The following is an 11,497-nucleotide window of genomic DNA, read 5'->3' as shown; positions in this document are numbered from 1 at the left end:
TGAAATGGAGTAACTTTTGGTAACACCTTCCGTTTATTTGTATGTTTGTAATAATGGACATTTTAAAACATAGAATGTTTTGGTTTGTACAGACTTTGACAAATGTGTGTTAATAAAAATTCATATTGACTCAGATGAATATTTTGACTCAGTTGCTGGGCTCTGTCTGTCTCCCTCCTCCCCTTTCTCTCCCTTGCTTTCCTTTCCCATCTCCTCTCTTCTTTTTGGCTTTGAGAGTGGGCCCTGTACCTCGACTGAGCAGCAAAGTAGAGCTGGCTCCTGGTTGCTGGGGTTGTGGGTGAGCCAGCCCTGAAGGCGTGAGGGAGGGAGAAGACCTGGCTCTGCCCATAGCTGGCTGCAGCATTGCATGTCCTAGCCTGGGCAGGGCTGGAGAGCGCACCCCAGGAGAGCTGGCAGCCTGACCAGCTCAGGTACCTCTCAGGCCTAGATCCAGGCTTTTGCCTTGGACCATCCCAACATCTACCCATCCATGAACTGCTGGAGCACATGAAGGACCGGTCCTACAAATCCAAAACTACAGGGTCTCCATGACACAGAGCGACCACAGGCTATCCGAGAGGAGCCCAGTTCAGTCCCAGTACCGATAGTGTAGCAGAAGCCAGAAGCCAGAAGCCTCTAACCAGACCAATGACTCATTGAAACAAACATGGTCAAGCTAAGTGTGGACAAAGGGGTATACTGTGGGACACACTGTGACGAGTTTTTTTGTTTTCTTTTGGAAGAGAGGTTGTAGGGGTGGAGGGTGGGGGGGATGGGGAGAAGGGGAGATGAATAGGATTGGGGTGCATGATGTGAATTCACAAACAATAAAATTAAAAATTAGCTAAATTGAAAAGATAATGACTAGAAAATAAAAATAAAGTTTTGTTAGATTCTAACAGGAAGGTTTAACTTCCTTTTTTGTTTTTTAAAGATTTATTTATTTATTATTATGTATTCAGCCCTCTGCATGCATGCACACTGCAAGCCAGAAGAGGACATCAGATCTCATTATAGATGGATATGAGCCACCATGTGATTGCTAAGAATGGAACTCAGGACCTTTGGAAGAGTAGACGGTGCTCTTAACCTCTGAGCCATCTCTTCAGTCCACTTAACTTCCTTTTAAAATTAACTTTTTTTAGTCAGAGTCTTAGTATATAGTCCTGGCTGTCTTAGAACTTAAAATGTAGACTGGCCTGACTTCAAACTTAACTCCCTCTGCTGGGTTACAGGTATGCACCATCAGGCCAGGCTGAAAGTCTCAGTTTGAAGCTCAGAGTGACTTCGAATTTCACGATCCCAAGAGCTGGGATTATAGGCATGACCCACCTTGCTCAATTGGTAGTAAAAATTTGCTAGCCAGGTGTGATGGTACATGCCTGTAATTCCAGAACTCTGTGAGTTCCGGGCCAGCCTGGTCTACAGAGCGAGTCCAGGACAGCCAAGGCTATGCAGAGAGACCCTGTCTAGAAAAACCAAACATCATCATCATCATCATCATTATTACTATTTTTATTTTACAAAACAGGGTTTCCTGAGTGTTGGGATTAAAGTGTGCCACCATGCCCAGCCTGGTAGTTTTTTTCTTTTCTGTGATTCTATAATCTTTCCTGAAAGTTTGCTCTCTTACCTGCTCTCCCTCCTCTCCTCTCTCCCTCCCATACTTTGCCACTGAACTCTATCTTACCTCTGGTTACTGTTGTTTTTATTTGGTTTTTGTTCTTCGAGACAGGATTTCTCAGCGCAGCCTTGGCTGTCCTGGACTCCTTTTATAGGCCAGGCTGGCCTCGAACTCAACGGCGATCCATCTGTGAGATCCATTTGCAGAGGCAGGCAGATCTTTGTAAGTTCAAGGCCAGTTGGGTCTATATGGCGAGTCCATGACAGCCAAGGCTACATAGAGAAACCCTATCTCGAAAAAACAAAAACAAAACAAAAATCAGAATGTAGGCAGGCAGATCTCTGTGAGTTCAAGGCCAGCCTGGTCTACAGAGTGAGCGTCCCAGGGCTAAAACAGAGAAACCCTGTCTCAAAAACAAACAAACAAAAAACCAAATCAGAACTTGCTCTCTAGGCATTTGATTGGAAAGGGCAGTAGCTAAATATTTCTGGCGTGATGTTGTCTCTCAGTTTGGTATTTTTTGTTTTTTGTTTTTTGAGACAGGGTTTCTCTGTGTAGCTTTGACTGTCCTGGGCTCACTTTGTAGACCAGGATGGCCTCAAACTCAGTGATCCACCTGCCTCTGCCTCCTGAGTGCTGGGATTAAAGGCGTGTGCCACCACCGCCTGCCTAGTTTGTCTGGTACTTATGGGAGTGAACAAATATGGTCACATCGAACTAAATACTTCCTATCTGCTTCCCATTGCAAAGCAGTTCTGATTCAGTAAAGTTCTGAGAAATGCTGTTTAGTCCTAAAAGATGCTGCTGTGACGCACAGCTGGCTTGTGAACACACGAGTGTGCGCATCTTTTGGTTGGGGCTGGTAATCCTAGGCTACAGGGTATGTATAAATCCTGGCTGCCGCTGAACAGCAGTATGACACTGGGCAAGTGTCTGGAATCTCAGAGCATGCCAATTCTCTTATCTCTACCAAAAGGCATCTCACCTTAATGGGGACAATCCTGGGGAGACTACTTTTGTTAATTAACAACAGGACTAATGCCGAAGTGTTGTTTGAAAAATATGTAAGAACGGAATGTTTTATCTGGAACAGTTGGGTTACTTGGACAGAGGAGCAGCCTGGGTTTCCAAGCCAGGTGTAGAGCTTCAGATAAGAAATTTCCAATGACAGAATCCCACATTTATCTTCACGTGCTAGTTTCCAAGGAAACAGGATCCTGAGCCCTCTTGATACCTCAGGCCTGCTGATAATCCCTTTACACAGCCCGGAGTGCTTTGAAGCGATCAGAACATGGCTTCTGGTCTGGAGATGTGGGGCTGAGGTAAAGCGCTCACCTGGCAGGCTCACCCTAAGGGCTGATCCACAGTGCTGCTGAGACCAAACCAGAAGAACGAGACGAAGCTCACTACTGTTTCTTTTCATTTAACTTACACTCCCTCTTTTTCCCCCAAACACAACTAATTTTCCCTCATCTGGTGTCTGGGGACATGGACCATGGTTCCCACAGTGTCTCACTCCTTTGCAGTATCAAGGCAGGGAGTGAGACTGTCAGCCGCTGGTGGTCTTCATTAAGTATGTGTTTTCTTGGGTCACTGACTGTGTATATAAAATGTGTTTACAATGCTTGGCATCTTCTCTTCCTCCTCTTCCTCTTCCTCCTCCTCCTTCTTTGACAGGTTTTCTCTGTGTAGCCCTGGCTGTCCTGGACTCACTTTGTAGACCAGGCTGGCCTACAACTCACAGCGATCAGTCTGCCTCTGCTTCCCGAGTACTGGGATTAAAGGCGCGTGCTACCATGCCTGACTCTCCAGGTTTCTTAAGAAAGCCAAAAGTGGATGGAGGCCTGGAACAGATAGTGACCACTGAAAATCTAGGTCCTCTGGAGGACTCGGGCTCCATTTTTCAGGGATAGCACAGAAATTGGGCTGCGCTGGACATGGTAGCACATGCCTTTAGTCCCAGTACTTGGAAGGCAGAGGCAGGCAGATCGCTGTGAGTTTGAGACCAGCCTGGTAGTCAAATTGAGTCCAGGACAGCCAAGGCTACACAGAGAAACCCTGTCTTGAAAAACCAAAAAAATGAAAGTCTGTAACTACTAGTTCTGAAACCCTCACACACACATACATGCAGGCAGAACACCTATGCACAAAATTTAAATTAAGAAAAAAAAAAAGCCAGGTGTAGGCTGGGCGGTGGTGACTCACAACTTACTTTAATCCCAGAGTTTGGGAGGCAGAGGCAGGTGGATCTCTGTGAGTTCAAGGCCAGCCTGGACTACAGAGTGAGTTCCAGGACAGCCAGAGCTGTTACACAGAGAAACCCTGTCTCAAAAAGCCAAAATGAGGATGATGATGATGGTGGTGGTGATGATGATGATAATAAATCAGGTGTGGGGATGGAGAGATGGCTTAGAGGGCAAGAGCACTGACTGCTTTTCCAGAGGTCCTGAGTTCAGTTCCCAACAACTATATATACATACACAACCATCTAGAATGTGATCTGTGCCCTCTTTTGGACTGCAGGTTTACATGCAGGCAGAGCACTGTATAAATAATAATAATTAAATAAATCTTAAGAAAAAAAAAAAAAAAGCTGGGGCTGGAGAGATGGCTCAGCGGTTAAGAACACTGACTGCTCTTCCAGAGGTCCTGAGTTCAATTCCCAGCAACCACATGGTGGCTCACAACCATCTATAATGTGATCTAATGTGCACTGTATACATAATAAATGATAAATAAATCTTTTTTTTAAAAAGCCAGGTGTACTGGCACATACTTTTAACCCAGAGCTGGGGAGCCAGAGACAGATTCCCTGGGACTGACCATCCAGCCAGCTAACCAACTTGGCAAGTTCCAGGTCAGTGAAAAGGATCCTGACTCAGAACAAACTGCAGAGACAGTAGAAGCTAGGGAGTTCTCTGTCCCACTGTTCAAGCTGAGGACCCAAACCTGAATTCCCAGCACCCACATAAGAATTGGGTGTGTCCTACTTCCTGCAATTCCGGTGCTTGGAGACAGGATCCCAGGGTTCTCTGGTTGGCTTGTTTAGCCTGAATTGGTGAATCCTGTCTCAAAAAAAGATGGTGGGGAGTGGCTGAAGATGAGACTTGATGTTGACCCCACTTATACACACATACATGCATGTTCACATGAGTGCACAAACATATACACACAAATGCATACATTAGAAAAATCAAGAAGGCTGCCCACGCCTTTAATCCCAGCACTTGGGAAGCAGAGGCAGGTGGATTGCTCTGAGTTCCAGGCCAGCCTGGTCTACAAAGTGAGTCCAGGATGGCCAAGGCTACACAGAGAAACCCTGTCTCGAAAAACCAAAAAAAAAAAAAAAAAAAAAAGAATGACACCCAAAGGCTCTCCTCCATATGTATGCACACACATGTGCACACGCACCTGCACAGAAACATACACACACAATAGTAAAATTAGCTATGTACGTTAGTATCTTTAATTTCAGCCCTGGGGAGGCTGAGGCAAGAGGATTGTGGTGGATTGTGAGACCTTGTCTCAAACCTCAACCCCTCCACACACAAAAACCATGCACAAACTGTTTATTGAGGTAAATTTATACATTTCAAGAAATGATCTGGGCTGGGCGTGGTAGTACATGTCTTTCATCCCAGCACTTGGGAGGCAGAGGCAGGTGGATTGCTATGAGTTCAAGGCCAGCCTGGTCTACAGAGCAAGGCCAGGACAGGCAGGGGTGCACAGAGAAACCCTGTCTCAAACCCCACCCCCCAAAAAAAAGAAAGAAAGAAAAAAGAAAAATTTATCTGGCTCCAAAACAGAGTATATTTCATCTCCTTAGACTTTCATTATTTCAAAGCCATTGGATTAGACATCATATTTCAAGTGGCACATCATAAAATTATGAATATGAGCTGGAGAGATGGCTCAGCAGATTAAGAGCACTGACTGCTCTTCAAGAGGTAGTGAGTTCAATTCCCAACAACCACACGGTGGCTCACATCCATCTATAACGTGATCTGATGCCCTCTTCTGGCCTGTAGGTGTACATGCAGGCAGAGCACTGTATACATAATAGTAAATAAATCTAAAAAAAAAAAAAAAAAAAAAAGAACCCTGAAACTTAAGACATTAAGACAGTAGTTACTGGACTTATTAAAAATAAATAAATAAATAAATAAATAAATAAATAAATAAATAAATAAATAAATAAATAGTTGGGTGATGGTGGTGGCAGCGGAAGAGGAATGCGGGCGTGGGGGGGGGGCGGCAGGAGGAGGAGAAGCAAGAGGAGTCAGCACACAACTTTAATCCCAGCACTTGGGAGGAAGATGTCAGCCTGGTCTACAGAGAAAGTTCCAGGACAGCTGTTGGAAGGACCCTGCTGTTTGAAGTTGCAACCCTCCGGGTCCAGTCTGGATAGCCGTTTTGAGGTCAGTGTTAGGTGCAGGACGGCTTCTCCCCAGGAGGGTCCCTAGCTCTCTGCCTGACTCCATCTGGAGAGTGTCTTTAGACATAGATGCCCCTAACCACACTTGATATATGGCCCTTGACACAGCTCCCTGCCAGCTCTCCCCTCCCTGTTGTTATAGGATAATTAGGTACTGGGTTCTCCTTCATATGATAGCAGCATGTTGCCAAGTGCAAAACAAGCATCCTTAAAGCGCCTGGTTTCAACCAACTATGTACCCCTATGCCGGAAGGCCCCCCCCCCTCCACTCCCCAAGGGCTATATGGCCTTTGTTCTCCCTGAGTAAAGTTGAACTGATTCCTGGAGTGGTTCCTGGAGGCTTTGATCTCTCTGGTGCTTATGGCCCGCCAGGCTCTGCGCCTCATCTTCTGCTCTTCCTGCCTCAGTGGGCTGGTGGCCAACAGCCCCCAATGGAAGAGGAGAACCACAGACAGACAAACCAAAACCAAAACATAAAATAAAATAAAAACTACTGCTCTTTTCAGAGGACTTGAGTTCAGTTCCTAGCACCCGTGTTGTACAACTCACGCTGCCTCTAACTCCAGCTCCGGGGGATCTGATACCGTCCGTCTTCTAGATTCTGATGGCAGCTGCTTTCAGGCGCACATGCCTACAGACAGGCACATATTATACACACACACACACACACACACACACACACACACACACTACTTCAGAATCAAAATAAATCTTTAAAACATAGAAACTTTAAAGCACGCTAATTAGCTGGGTGTAGTAGCACAGGCCTGTGATCCCAGCACTCAGGGAGGCAGAGGCAGGTGGATCTCTGTGAATTCGAGGCCAGCCTGGTCTACAAAGTGAGTCCAGGACAGCCAAGGCTACACAGAGAAACCCTATCTCGAAAAACAACCAAAACATACTAATTAAAAATTCACATTTAAAATAGCAATAAGGCAATAGTGTTCTAGTATTCATAATATCAGTGGGGGTTTTTTTGTTCTTTTTCTTGTTTTGGTTTTTTTTTTTTGGTTTTTTTGTTTTTTTTTGTTTTTTCTCTTAAAGATTTATTTATTTAGCCAGACATGGTGGTGCATGCCTTTAATCCCAGCACTCAGGAGGCAGAGGCAGGTGAATTATTGTGAGTTCCAGGCGCCAGCCTGGTCTACAAAGCGAGTCCAGGACAGCCAAGGCTAACACAGAGAGACCTTGTCTCAAAAAAAGAAAAAAGAGAGAAAATTGTCCATTTCATTTAGTTTTTTTAAATTTTGTGGCATATAGGCTTTTGAAGTACGACCTAATGATTCTTTGGATTTTCTGAATGTCTGTTGTTATGTCTCCCTTTTCATTTCTGATTTTATTGATTTGATCACTCTCCCTTTGCCTTTTAGTTAGCTTGGCTAAGGGTTTGTCTATCTTGTTGATTTTCTCAAAGAACCAGCTCTTGGTTTTGTTGATTCTTTAAATTGTTCTCTTTGTTACTAATTTACTGATTTCAGCCCTGAGTTTGATCATTTCCAGCAGTCTACTCCTCTTTGGTGAGTCTGCTCCTTTTTGTTCTAGAGCTTTCCGGTGTGTTGTTAAGTTGCCAATATGGGATCTCTCCAGTTTCTTTATAAAGGCACTTAGTGCTATGAAATTTCCTCTTAGCACTGCTTTCCTTGTGTCCCATAAGTTTGGGTATGTTGTGCCTTTGGATTCAATGAATTCTGGGACGTTTTCAATTTCTTTTTTTTATTTCATTCCTTACCCAGATATTATTGCATAGGGAGTTATTCAGTTTCCATGAGTTTGTAGGCTTTCTGTTGTTTCTGTTGTTACTGAGTTCCAGCTTTAATCCATGGTGGTTTGATGAGATGCAAGGGATTATTTCAATCTTTTTGTATCTGTTGAGGTTTGCTTTGTGACCAAGTATATTCTCACACATGGCCTGGCCACATGACTGCTAGCTTCCTGCTGCTGCCCTGGCGCCTCCCCCTTTCCCACAGTAGGTCTGCAGGAAAGGCATAGGAGATGCACATGCGCCCCTACTCCCTAAATCCCACCTGCCCGAAGATGAAGGCCAGCCAGGGAAAACCAGGGGCGGAGTCAACATCCTCCATTGCAAGCAGCTCCAGGCCTTCTGACCCAGAGGACTGGCAGCTGCAGTTGCTTGCTAAATTCCTGGCTGAGAGAGTCAGATACACCACGCTCTCTACTAAAAAAAACCTTGCCTCATTTCTCTAACACAGTACTTAAAAATAAAAACTGTCTCTGAATTCCTTTTCTGCTCTCAAAAAAAAAAAAATCATATGATTGTTTATTGGATGTGATGTTTGGACCATATATAAAACCTCTTAATCATAATTTCATAATTAACCTCTGTTTATCTCCTTTTAGATAAAGAAACCAATAAGTCTCATTTTATTGTACCCTGGTTCAAAATGTTTCTTATTTCAAAGTTATAAAGGTCTATTCAAATTAACAAGATAATTGTGTTTCTCCCACAGGACCCCTGCAAGCTTCCTGGTCAGCTGATCTGGCACAATGTTCTGCTGTATTAACATTCATTTGTTTACAATGTTAAAACTTGCCTGGCATGGTGGCCCATGCCTTTAATCCTAGCACTTAGGAGGCAGAGGCAGGTGGATCTCTGTGAGTTTGAGGCCAGCCTGGTCTACGAAGCGAGTCCAGGACAGCCAAGGCTACACAGAGAAACCCTGTCTTGAAAAACCAAAAAAAAAAAAAAAAAAAAAAAAAAAAAAAAAAAAAGAACAACAAAAAAAGTTAAAACTGCCTTAAAACATGTTTAGCCTTATTTTCTAAATACGATGTTATTTATCATACAAAACAGCCAAGGCTACACAGAGAAACCCTGTCTCGAAAAACTAAAAACAAAACAAGACATTGTTCTGCTCTCTTATGAACTGTGCTATACATACCTTCAAACTATAAACAAAGTTTGTCTATGTTAATATACTTAAGATAGACTGCGGTCTCACTGCCACCTTAACTAAAAGGCTGAGGATGTTTCCTAAACCCCTAATATAGGAACTGGTAAAAGTAGTTTTAAAATATTTAAAACCCAAGAAGAGCCTTCCCAACAGGCTCCGCTACAGCGATAACTATGTTCCAGGCCTTAGCTGCTGCCCTGAGAAAATAGATATCTGCAATGCCCCCTCCTGCCAGGGTCCAGCCTAAGCCAGCTCCACCAGGGACCTGTTTCAGATGCAGCCAAAAAGGAGACACTGGTCCCACAGCTGCTGCAGCCAGAAAGGGACACTGGTCTCACATGCCTATGGATGTCAAAATGCTCACACGCAGGCTTGTCCTCTGTGCCCAGGCACTGGAGGTCCAACAGCACAAGAGCTTTAGACACTTGCAGCCTTTAAGCTCCTTGACCTGGTGGAGTACAGATGGCTCCTAGATTCAGCAGTCGCCAAACCCAGGGTAACGCTGCAGGTGTGTTTTAACCTCATGCTCGGGCGATGCAGTTACATTGCCAGCTTCAGACACCTTTCCAACCCTCTTCATATGCAGGAGACCAAATTTTAGCTGTCAGGTCTAGATACAGTCTACCTTGTTACCAGACTTCTTTTTATCACTCTCTTAGCTAAAGGACAGTGACTACTTAGAGCAATTTCACCTATGTCTTAAAGCCTCCAAAAGACGTTTTATGAATGTCAGCAGGTCTAAGAAGGTGTTTTTATGAATGCCAGAAGTTCTAAGAAAGTGTTTCAAGTTGGTAAATGCAAGTTCTAAAGGCCAACATATCTAGCAAGATGTTTTATTCATCCTGTTGCTATGGCTGTTGTTTCTCATTGTGCTAAAAATTATATGCTTCCGGTCTTCTGAACAGAGGGAGAAGGCCCTCTTTCATGATGTGTCCTGATGCTGGTCCTTCTCACTGACCCACAACTGGGACAGTTCTCACTGGGTGTCCTCCCCACCACCCGCTGCCACTTTTTTGCCTCTGAAAATTCCTACTGCACTAGGTAGGTGTCTGTCCCATCCCGTCCCCGCCCCCCCCCCGCCCACCCCCACCAGCTCAGCTCAGAGCTGTGCTCTTTGGGTCGATGTTCAGTACTGAGGAGTCACTGGAACAGTCTGTGCACCTATTTTTTTTTTTTTTTTTGAGTCACACTCCATTCTGGGGACACCCTAATGGATTACTGGGTTCACCTCCTCATGGGAAATGTCTAGTCACCTGTCCCTTTGAGCACATCTTTGGGATGTCTTTTAGAGAATCTCAAATCCCTACGCCCACATTAAGGGCTGCTAAGCTTACATGCCTCTGAGACCAAACTTGGACAGACCCGAAACTGAACCACCTTAATTATTGCCAGCAATCGGGTGAAATGGAAGGAAGTTCCCCATGTTCAAACCTTTCTCTTTGCTCTCCCAAAATTTCAAGCAGTGTCTTTTTTTTTTTTTTTTTTTTGGTTTTACGAGACAGGGTTTCTTTGTGTAGCCTTGGCCATCCTGGACTCACTTTGTAGACCAGGCTGGTCTCAAACTCACAGCGATCCGCCTGCCTCTGCCTCCTGAGTGCTGGGATTAAAGGCGTGCGCCACCACGCCCGGCACTCAAGCAGTGTCTTTTTCCTTATTTCCAACCCTTTTCTCTTTGCTCTCCCAAGAGGTTCAATTGTACACCTAAAGGGAATTTTCTCCCTAACTACTAACTTTGTCTTCTGCCCACATATATGTCCCAGTATCCTGCCAGACTGCCTACACCCAGGACATCATCAGAGCAGCTACCCACAGTTGATCCAGTCCAACCTTGCCCCTCCTAGACACAGATGTTCTCAGAGCCTGGACAGCAAATACAAGAGCTTGCTCTTCTGGACCCTGCCAACATTTCAGCCCTTTAACCCCCTGTTGCTGCCCTACTGTCAGCAAGAAGTAGTTAAGACGATTACTTCTCCCATTATCCATTTGCAAAAGGCTGAAATGGTGTGCTCCAGGCCCGGGACAGACAGCTCCAGGTTCTCCCAGCACTCCTCTGTCCCTATCTGCTGCAGAACATGGCTGACATAGCCTGCCCTCTACGCTGAACTTTCAGGGCAGAATTTTTCCTTCCTCTTCACTATATAATCTGAACATTTTGTTGCTGTTGTGTGTTTCTCTCTGTCTCTCTCTCTCTCTCTCTCTTCCTCCTAACCTACATTTATACATTTTAACTTACCTTACATAAAAACAACCCAATGTTCCTCATTTTTTTAATTATAGGAAAAGTGAGGAGGAATGTTAGGATTTGGCTTCAGTATGCCCACCTGTGTTGTCACTGCCTACCTGCCACAGGGGTGTGGCCCTGCCCAGGGCTATATAAAAGGACAGACCCACCTCACTCCCCCTCCCCTTACTGCTCTCTTCCTCTCTCTCCCTATCTCTCTTTCTGGGGTACCCCTCACCCGCTTTCCATCTCTCCCCATGCTCACTTAATAAACCTCATACAATCTAACATCTGTTGCCTGGCAT

This window comes from Acomys russatus, chromosome 29, assembly GCF_903995435.1.
Source record: "Acomys russatus chromosome 29, mAcoRus1.1, whole genome shotgun sequence".
Taxonomy (NCBI): domain Eukaryota; kingdom Metazoa; phylum Chordata; class Mammalia; order Rodentia; family Muridae; genus Acomys; species Acomys russatus.
This window is presented reverse-complemented; position numbering follows the sequence as displayed.